Below are 10,295 nucleotides of genomic sequence, written 5' to 3' on the forward strand. Positions count from 1 at the left end.
GGAAGTATGAAACATCACTGTCCACAAGCTGTTTGTTCCCACATCGCTGCCAAAGCTCATGTATCTGGAACTCAGCTGGCAGGACTTTGAGGCATTGCTGCACATCCACTTTGGGCAAAGTCAGCTGCCTTACTTTAAGCTGTTTGTGATAGTTGGAGTCAACCTGGGTGACTTTGTACTGAAGCAGATGAGACAAACGCACACTGTTGTGCTAACTCATCTTCCCTTAAAGCACTGTGGAGCAATAACTTTCAGAAACAAAGTGGTAAGATGTAGCCAGAGTGAAGTAATATCTCAAATAGCTTCCTCTGTTTCTGCAGTGTTTCTCTAACCATGTTCATAAACCCTTAACCTAGTGCTGTGCACCCACACTGATCCCCTCCTCATTGCTCCTGTGTAATATTCAGATTGATGGGCCTAAGCACCAGAGCACAGCTACACACCAAACTATCTTTTGGCTGCATCTACGTCCCAGTTGGAACACGTCTTTTAAAAGGCAGCCTTTTGCAGTTTCATACTTCAACTACCAACTAAACTCCTTATCAGCGTGATTCTATCAACAGGAAACTGGTAAGAAAAAAAGAAGTACCCAACCCATACACCATGATGTTATCTAATCTCTATCCAATCTGCTTTCTGCTTGGGGACACATGCAACAGACTGCAGTAACTGTATGTCAGAAGGTCAAAGAATACAGGCAGGGGACAACAGTACAAATAACCAGTTGGGACTTAAAGAATCCAAAGTTGAAGCAGATTTTTAAAGCTGCTTACTAATCAAAATATGTCACTGTGCAATTCAGCCTTTTTCTTGTGGTCATAGCTCCTCTGTTTTGTACTCATTGGAAAGTTTGTCACTGTATCAGAGATGTGACAAGAGCATTATGAGCACAGAAAGAAAGATGGAAATAGGGTTTTGTCTTAAACCATGTACCTGTACTTTGCGGATACGAAAGAAAGTGGTTTCACTTATTGTGTGCAAAAGTTGAAGTCTTCAGCTATTACAGTTGTGTGGGGATATAAGACTTAGCTAAAGGTGCTTATGAAAAAAAAAAGATAAAATTATATATAGTTTACAGTTGCTACAAATTGGTAATTGTTAATGTTTGTAATTACAGTAGACTGTTCTCAGCACCTGGAAGATGCTATAGAACTACTTGGATTAGAAAAGATGCAGGCTATCTCTGGTGCTTCTTTTCAGCTGAGGTTCTTTTCATTCTTTTCCACTGAATGCCAGCTACAATAGTTGAAACAATGCCCTTATGTCAGATTCAGCCCTGGCAAAAAGGAAAACTCAAACAGCAGATCATCTCCTTCTCCTGCTCTCCAGAAAGAGGTGCAATAAGAATAATAGAATACATGCCAAGGCAACTCTGACCAGCTGAAACAGATGGCACAACAATCTTGTCATCCCTTCCCACTGACCCCAGGGTTGCCTAAACCCTCTGCAATCCAATTATTAGTTTTAATCTGATTGTGTTATTGCACTAAGCATATTATTTAAAGACTACAGGTATGGTTAGCTGGAATATGTGTGAGGCTTGCAAATGAAATGCATTAATGAAAGTGGACATGGGTGCATATCAACAATCCATTTACAAGGAGAGGGGGGAGCAATCCAAGTGGGAAGACTGAGAATGAGAATTTAGAATCAAACAGTTTCTTAGCACTTTCTTTTGTAGATTATGGAATTAACTAATTTCTGGGACCCTTCTCTTGGAACTGGTAGGGGACGTCCTGATAACAAAAGAGACTAAGGCCAAATGTGACTCAGCTGGGTTGTGTACATAATACTGCTACACTTAAGGTGTGAATAAAGGAAGTGGGAATAGGTCTTAAGTGTATAAAGACCTGGGAAATTTTTATTCAGAAAACGTAATAATTGGAAAAATTTCCCTGACTGGTCTAGGAGTTTAGCAGACTCCAGTAGGAAAATCTGTTATTGCAAAAGCAGCAATCACACGCTCTGGAGGACTTTAACCCACCTGTCTCCTCTACCTGGAAAGACTGATTATTTTTTTTTCTGCCTAAGGCACTTCTTAGTATGCTATTTGTAAGCAAGTAGTTATTTCAGTAAAATGTGCTGTTGATATCTGTTTTAGAAGGAGAGATCTTAAACATTAAAGATTGGTGCAGAGATTAGATGCTGCACTCCACATAATTGTGCTGCTGCTGCTCTCAGCTCTGTCAGTATCACAGTCACAGTATGAATACACAGTGGAAATCACTTATTATTTAGTTTGTCTGCTGTTCCTCAGTGAAGAATTGTGTACACAGAGACTTGGTGCTTTTTATTTTTAGATGAAGTCTATGAGCTGAACTCATCTGACGATGGACTTTAAGCAGTCCTCATATTATTTGGATAGCAGACCATTTGGGAATCTTGGGTATGGCAGAGACAAGCCAAGGTATTGAAAACTTGGTTGTATTAGATCATGAATGGAATTCCAACTTGTTGCTGAGTTGGGGAATAAAAATGAAATGTGTATATCTTAGAAGATGCAGCAAATAAATAAAGATGATTTAGCCTGCAAATGCACTGCTGCTCCATAAGTAGAGAACGGAGCTGACACAGGGGATTTAGGTATTCCTGCCTCCTTGATCACTGGTGTCTGAATGAACTTTAACAAATCGTGCCGACTTTTTTTGGCCTCCTTGTCTCTGACTGCAAATGCAGATGATGCACCTTTGAGAAGTTCTATAAGCTCTGCAGGAACAAGAGTATAGGCATTCTAGGGGTGTGTGATATCTATAATCCCAGAATGGATGTTAGAGCAATGTTTATTGACTAAAAAGGCTTTTAGCTTTAAATATATGTGTCTTTCTAGAATTTTGGCCTTTTGTTTTCTCTTACTATTTCTTTAATTGCATAATTGTTTTCCCTTTTCTCTCTCTTTTTTTTTTTTTTTTTAAATCAAAAACTCGGCAGGCTCTTTGTTTGCAAAAATGCCCTGAGTCTATGCTGGATAGACTTAGGTTTTGCAATCACTGAAACCTATGAAAATTTTCTTGTTGTCTGTTGCTGTGTTTGACAGGCAACGTTCAACCTGTGTTACTGGTGTCATCTCCTTGGCCTGGCTAGCTATGTACTCACTTCCCTTCAAGTGGTTAAGTTAGTGGTTGTTTTGTGTCTATAATTTAGCTATGGGAAACAGATCTTCCTAGCAATGTGGTACTAGAAAAATCCCTAGAACTATTTCATGCTTTTTCTTCCCACTCAGTATTACGAAACATTCATGATAAATTACTGAATGCTAGCAAATGCTGTGTTATGATAATGTGTGCACAACAATACCAATATATGCTTTTTATAGCATATAGGTTTGTAACAAGAGCATATAAGAGAACTATCTGCTGTGGGTGACGCAGCGGGGTGGTACCTTGCTCTGCCCATTTACTGCTGTTATTTCTGCTTGTTCAGCCCACTATTTTAGCTAAAGGAACACCTAGAAGACATGAAGAGGGAGGAAAGGAATTTTAAAAGGCATTGTTTGTATCACTTTAACTTAAAAGTTACACAGCTAAAGCAAGGACAACTCTCATTACACTAGTGTGAAGGTGCCTTTATCAGTGGAACTTACCATGGCAAGTTAATTTAGGCCTGCTCTTCACAGAGCACCTGCTCTAATTCAGCAGTGTTTATGGGTTTGGATATGAGTCTTTATGTAGAGATAGTTGTATGGGTATGAAAATGCAAAGTGAAATGGTTATACTAAAATAACTCGTACAGCTAAATGTATCGGAAACTGCTCTTTCAGAGTAAGAGGTAGGATTATATCCATGTCTTGGAGGAGGAAAAGAAGAGAAGAGGAAAAGCAGTATCATTGCAGGGGTTAGCTGAAGCATTTCAACTTCTTCGTGTAGGTTAAGCCTTTTTAACAAACGCAGTATTCTGTGTGTAACACATCCTTCCTTATGCTTACTTACTCCTCCTTACAGCTTGGATAAACTCCCACCAGTCAGAGCAGCACAGTTTCACAGAAACTGTCTGCTGGTCGTGAGAATCAGCAGAGTCAGAGCTGGTCCTGGGAAGCTTCCATTTCCTAAAGCATCTGCAGAGACTCAGGGCCAGCTGAGGTGAGAGAAAGTTGGAGAAAATTAAGTGCTAAACTGTCACATTCCAGCTTAAAGTAGGTCTTTCTGAAGTTCACTCTGACTGAGGTTAGGTCCTTTTCCAGAAACTCTCCAAGCTGTGCTGTTACCCAGAGTCCATGTCACAGGTAACTTAGAAACATGGACCTCTTCAAAAGAGCCTCCTGGAGACAGATGTGTTGGGATGGTTGGAGCCTCAGCAAAAAGCAGTGGTTATATAAACAAAGCATCCTGTCCCTTGCATTTGAAAGAGAGTATTTATGAAAGGAATGTGCCAAAACCCACAAGAGGTGAAGGGACATGTAGAGCCGCCTACACCCTCCATATTCCTTACACACTCAGTCACTGCAAAAACAAACAAACAAGACAGGACTGGCTTTGCCAAGATGGTTATAGAGACTGACTCGAAGCCCAGTGTCCCAGCTGTAAACAAAAGTGAATATGCATTATTTGGAAAATGAAACAGATTGATCCGAAGAGCTGTGTGCAAATAAAGGATTAGGAGAAGGGAGGAGTGGCGGCAGGGCATGTACATGTTACCACTGAAAAGTGCGTGATGGGGTAAGTGAGACTGTGTGTTTGTCTGGGCTCAAGCCTGGGCTCCTATATGCGTCTAACTGAGCGTGACTGCCTACACACAGATATCCACCCTCTCTGAAGGGGAGGACCGCAGGACAGGCCTTGGCATTTCAGCTGCAGGGACAACTCCTGGTCTTGTAATCCTTTTTTTTTTTTTCTTTGGCTGTGCCGTAGGCTGGTGGTGCTGCCTTGAGCAAGTCATGGGTGTGTTCTCGTATCCATGTAAGCACATACGTGTGAGTACCCATGTGCCTTTCTGAGATCGCTGCGTGTCCAAGCTTGCACGCAAGTGTGTTTATACAGGTGCGTGCATAAACGTGTGTGATGTATATGTTTGTGTGCATACACTCTGAATAAATATGGGTGTATCTGTACATTTATGTGTGACTTTGTCAGTCAGTGTTTGGTGGAAGTTGTGTGTTACACATGTGAGTATGCAGGAAGCTGGTTTTCTGTGTATGTGCTTCCTGCATGTATATAGGTGCTTGCCCATCTGTGGATGGGGCTTTTCCATAACAAGGAGTGCTGTTTCATTTTCTACAGACCAGTAGCAAAATAATAATGCCAAGTAAAAAGCTTATGCAAATCTGAGCTACTGATTGGAGCAGGGTAAATACAGTTCTCTAATGCAACAGTGACTTTTTGCCTCACTTGCTTTGTTGAAACCTTACCTGCATTTACGTCAAACTCTTTGCAAAAGTGGAAGGTGTCAGTTTTGATTCCAGCTGCACTGGGATTCTTTAATCTGCTCTAAATGCAACATGTCCTCCGGATACAGTTACACCTCAGATGTTAATATAAGGTTGTATCTTTTCTGCATCACTTATGGTCAGTTTATTAAATTATATTGGCTTAAACACAGAGGTCCAGTAGCAGCCCAAGAGCTGAAAACAACTGGGAGTTCCCTAGTGTTGGACAAGCAGACATTTGTCTCGGAATGCCTCAGAGTGTCTCTAAGAATCTTATATTACAACATCTAATTTTCAAAGAAAAACACTTCTCTGTGCCTAGCAAAACTGTTCTTCCTTTCAGACAATACTCTCTGTGTCTATATAGATGTATGTGTATTTATTAAATAATACTCTGATTATTATCTGCACTATGCTGTGTACTGCAGTATCCAGTTATTATGTCCTGGCCACATCTAATAGGTGCTGTGTTCTGCAGTGTTGCATTTCATGGTGTTTGTTGCTCTGGTATGATGACAGTGCCGTGTTGTGGGTACCTAGTGGTATCTTGTGTTCACAGGTGCAGTGCCACGGTATATTGTTTCCTGATGATGTTTGCTTTTAGCAGTGGTATCATCTAGGGCCAGTGCAGGTAACAGAGTTTACACAATTTGCACTGTTTAGCCTGGCCTGCTTTGTGGTTATGCTCGTAGCATTGGATTGTGGGACATATGTTGAGAGTCCAGGTTTGCCATGTAATGATATCCCTGTCCAGTCTTGCAATTTCTTATTGGAGCTAGGAATTCTTCTATTTTAGAAATTCATCACTGAACTTCATTTGATCTGCTGAATCTGTCTGTTTTGTACTGTATTTTCTTTAAGTATACTGTGCCGCTTTGTATCTGAGTGTAGATCTATATGGTTTTTGACTTCTGAAATAGCTGTGATTTCTCTCTCAGAAGGTTTTATTCCTTGGTTTCCCCAACTATAAAATTAAACAAATCCTCAAAAATAGCAAGTTAATTGCCAAGGACTGCATAGTAACTATGATCCGTGTTTAATTGACTTTAGATTCCAGACAACGTGTAACAAATTAGCTTCTGTCTAAGGAATGCATCTTTCTGCAGGCAAATTAAAAAACTGTACAAACAGATCCTAATGACATAGCAGTGATGTGGTGTGTCTCTCTTTTGTGTCATTTTAGTGCACAGTGTTGTGGTTCACTTGTGACTTTATAATTAAAGCAAGTCAAAATAATGTTTAATAATTTTAACTATTTTACCTAAGTATTTGTTCAAACAGTGCCTGATTCTTGAAAAAGAGAAAGTTAAAAGCATGACCATGTGTACAAAATACTTATTGCACAATTTTGCATGCACAATTACCCTGATGGCAAATGCAATTACACACTATGTATCTACAGCTGCATGCACAAATTAGCATGTGCTCAACTCAGGATTTTTAGGTAGTCTGGTGAATTTATTTGGCATGAGAATACTTCAGGAATGAAGCCTCGATCTGTGAACACACCAAGCTAACCTTTCTGTAGGGTATGTCTCTATCCTAGCCTCCCTCAGAAGCGAGTACTGAATTCCATCCTCACTACCTGTTCAGACATTTTCCCTGGAAAGCAGTGATGAGTTTTGAACTTCATGACATGCTCGTCTGTCCCTATGGAGCAAACAGCATTGCAGTTCAAATGATCTGATTAGTTCTGATATGATTTGATCCTGCTGAAGACTGTGTCCTCCATTAGTCGAAATTACCTAGATTTGTTCTGATCTTTGCTATATGCTCTGGGGGTGTTATTTAAGCTGTTTGCATGGTTTCACTAGCTCATAGTGTTTTTCAGGGTCCTCATGTTCTTTGTTGGTCTTTTACTCTGGCTTAGTCAGGACATTTTTTTACTTTGACCAGAAAAGCCTTGTTGTTGCTAATGCTCTGTGGCTCTTGCCCAGCTGACAAGTGTAGTTAAGTACTTGATAGTCCAAATTTCAAAACAGGCCACATCCAGATTTCCAGTGTTCAACGCTTGCAATTAGAGGCCACATTTTCAAAGCAGTGCCCGTCTCATTCTGAGACTTTTGTAGCTGAATGTCAAAATGGCCAGTGCCTTGCAGCTCTTTCTGTGATGCTAACGGCTGGATTTTCCAAGGGCTTGGCAGCTTCTCAGAGAGCTGCACGAGGTCCTCAAAATATTTAAATTCATTCTAGTTTTCTTCCAGAAGGTAAAAAATACTGTGTGACAGCATGAGTGTCCACAAAACTATTAAGTCTATCTGGCACAAGCTGGTAGAAAGCAGACTGGGTTATGGATGAAGCTGCAGCTTTTCTTCACCCTGCAGGTCAAACTGAAGATCTGTAGCAAATGAGTAACCTGGGGGGGAATTCCTGTAGAAATTGCTTCTATCCCTTCAGCGTATTGAAGGAGATGAGGTGCGGAAGCATCATTATTATGAATTACTCATCTGTTGCTAAGGTAGAACTCGCTGACTTTTGGTGACTGATTTCAAAGGGAATCCTGTGTAAGTAACAAGTGAGTAAGGAAGCTTTTAGAGAGTTGAAAGCTTGCTGTGCGTTAAACTCTGTGTGTTCATTTGCTGCCTGTGGCTGAAAGGAGCTAGGTGGGAGCCAGCAAGTCATTTTGCTCCATGGGAGAGCACTAAAATTATTTTTTCTGGCTTACACAATGGATCTGATTCTCCTGTCACTTGTGAAAGCTTTGTAGCTATGTAATCTTATCGAGCTGCTTAATTTACTTCAATGCAAGTGAAAAGAGAATTCAGAGTATTGCTTCTATGAGAAGTGAGCAAGCAGAAGCAGTATGTATTTGTCTCCATGTTAGCCTTGTTCCTTTACTGAGACCTTTTGTTAAGCTCTTAGTTCTTGAGCATCTTCTATCAGTAGCAGTGTTTTCAGTATGTGAAAAGAACGTGACTGAGATTATTCTTTGCACAAGGAGAGGGTGGGAAGAAATTCCTCCCGCTTGTGAAATGACCTTAAGCAGTCTGGCCTAGTGATGGACTTCTTAAGGGAAAGAGGAAGGAAATTGCAAGGCTATAGCCCCCCTCCCATGTTAGACTGGTCAGTTCCCATGTGATGGAAGAGCATCTGGTTGATTATGCAACCTTCTCTACCAAAGCACAATTCTATATGCCCTACTGAGACCTTTGCTGTATGATTATTGTGGTGCTCTTACTGTATATGCCAAACTTTGTGATTCTTCCCTGCTTGTCACTTGCCTCTACACATCAGAAAAGCAGAAACGTCACATTAAAAACTTGCATCAAGACACTGTAGGAGAGCAGTGTGAACTGGAGACTTAGGGTGTGAATCCAGCAGACACAGGTGTGTTGTGGAGGTGACACTGTCTCTGTCGTAAGGGAAAGGTTTGTCATTTGTCTTTCTGCATGGTGAGTCACGTAGCAGCGCTCCAGCTGACAGTAGCAAAAAAAGCCAACCAGGCAAGAACACGTGAGAACAAAAAAAGTTGTTTAAAAGAGGCAAACAGTAGACAATCCCTGACCTAGCTGCAATTCCCTGTGGCTGCCAGTATGGAGGGGAAAAAAAGACACTATTTTTAATGTTCTCCCAACTCAGCATTATAAATCAGCAACTGATCTGATTTAGTTATAGCACAAGTAGAAAGATGTTTTTCTCTTGTTGCTCTCCCAAGGAATTCGCTCTGAGATCTAAATGTCAGGGTCTGTCTTTTGTTTCTTGCTTGAAATCTGCACTTATCTCCAGATCTGAATGGGAAGTGTTTTGCCATCCTGACAAAATTCTCAGAAATTCAAGAATGTTCCTATATTCACACTGAGTGAAACTCACATCTTTTCATGCTTTCTGCACAAAACCCAAAGAAGACACCCGTGCCAGTGTAAGTAGTAGCCTGGTGATTCTGGCAGCCATTTGGGATAAGGAAGTGCTAGGTGCCGATCTTGGTTCTCCCCTACCCCTGGCAAGTGCCTGGCTGCTGGAATGCTGACTATTCAGGGGCTGCTCTTCCTAATCCAGCTGGGATCTGGGAAGCCTTTCTTTAACAAACACTTCTTTAAAAAATATGTACAAAAACATAGCTTGATAGAGATCTCTTTTTCTGTTCACAAATCGTTTTCATTAAAGATTCCCAAGCAGCTGTAGATGACAAAGCTGTAGACAAAGCACGCACCAGGTGAAAGCTTTCCTGGCCCATTCACAACTGGTTTTTGGCTTTGCAGGAACAGCCAGCAACAGAAGGGCAGGAGCTACAATGAGGTCAGCAGCTCTGACTGTCAGTACCACGGGATAGATTGCTGGGTGGAATAGGTCCATTTTTCTCCTGTTTTCTTTTCTATATAATCCTACTGCTGTAGCTCTTCTGCTCAGGAGCGTGATGAGTTGTAACCCTGACCAAGACAGCTAGGCTGACAAGAGTCCATAGTGTAAATACAGTCCAGCTGGGGCAGAAGCTGAGTTCATGCTGGGCATGTGTTACTGGCTTGGTAGATTGGCTTAGCTGTATTAGTGAGGTAACAGACCCGGTTACTTAGTGTCTGAATCATAGACAGAGGATTTGTTTACAATATGAACAACAAAGCCTTTGCTTGTCCTTTAGTCAAAGAAGAGGCACTATGTAAATTGAATAATTTACCACTATTTAACTATATATCAGTTTTTCACCTTCAAAGGCTGTCCAAGGGGTTTATTTACCATAAATTTAACCTTGGACTAAAGCTGAGATGCTTAGATACCACAGTGATAGGTACCTTAGAAATGCTAAGGCAGAGATAAAGAGAGCACCATCAGAATGAGTGAAATGAGAAGAACTGTCTGGCCCCTTCACAAATACTGAGGATAAACAATAGCGATCTTTGTACTTGGGCTGTAGGCGTGTTGTCAAGGTAAATGAGACCTGGCAGAGGGCCCTATTGTCTCCTTTCCCACAACTCATTAAGATTTACTTGTTTTATCATCA

This window comes from Haliaeetus leucocephalus, unplaced genomic scaffold (genome assembly GCF_000737465.1).
Source record: "Haliaeetus leucocephalus isolate CR32 unplaced genomic scaffold, Haliaeetus_leucocephalus-4.0 Scaffold273, whole genome shotgun sequence".
In the NCBI taxonomy this organism is placed as follows: Eukaryota; Metazoa; Chordata; class Aves; order Accipitriformes; family Accipitridae; genus Haliaeetus; species Haliaeetus leucocephalus.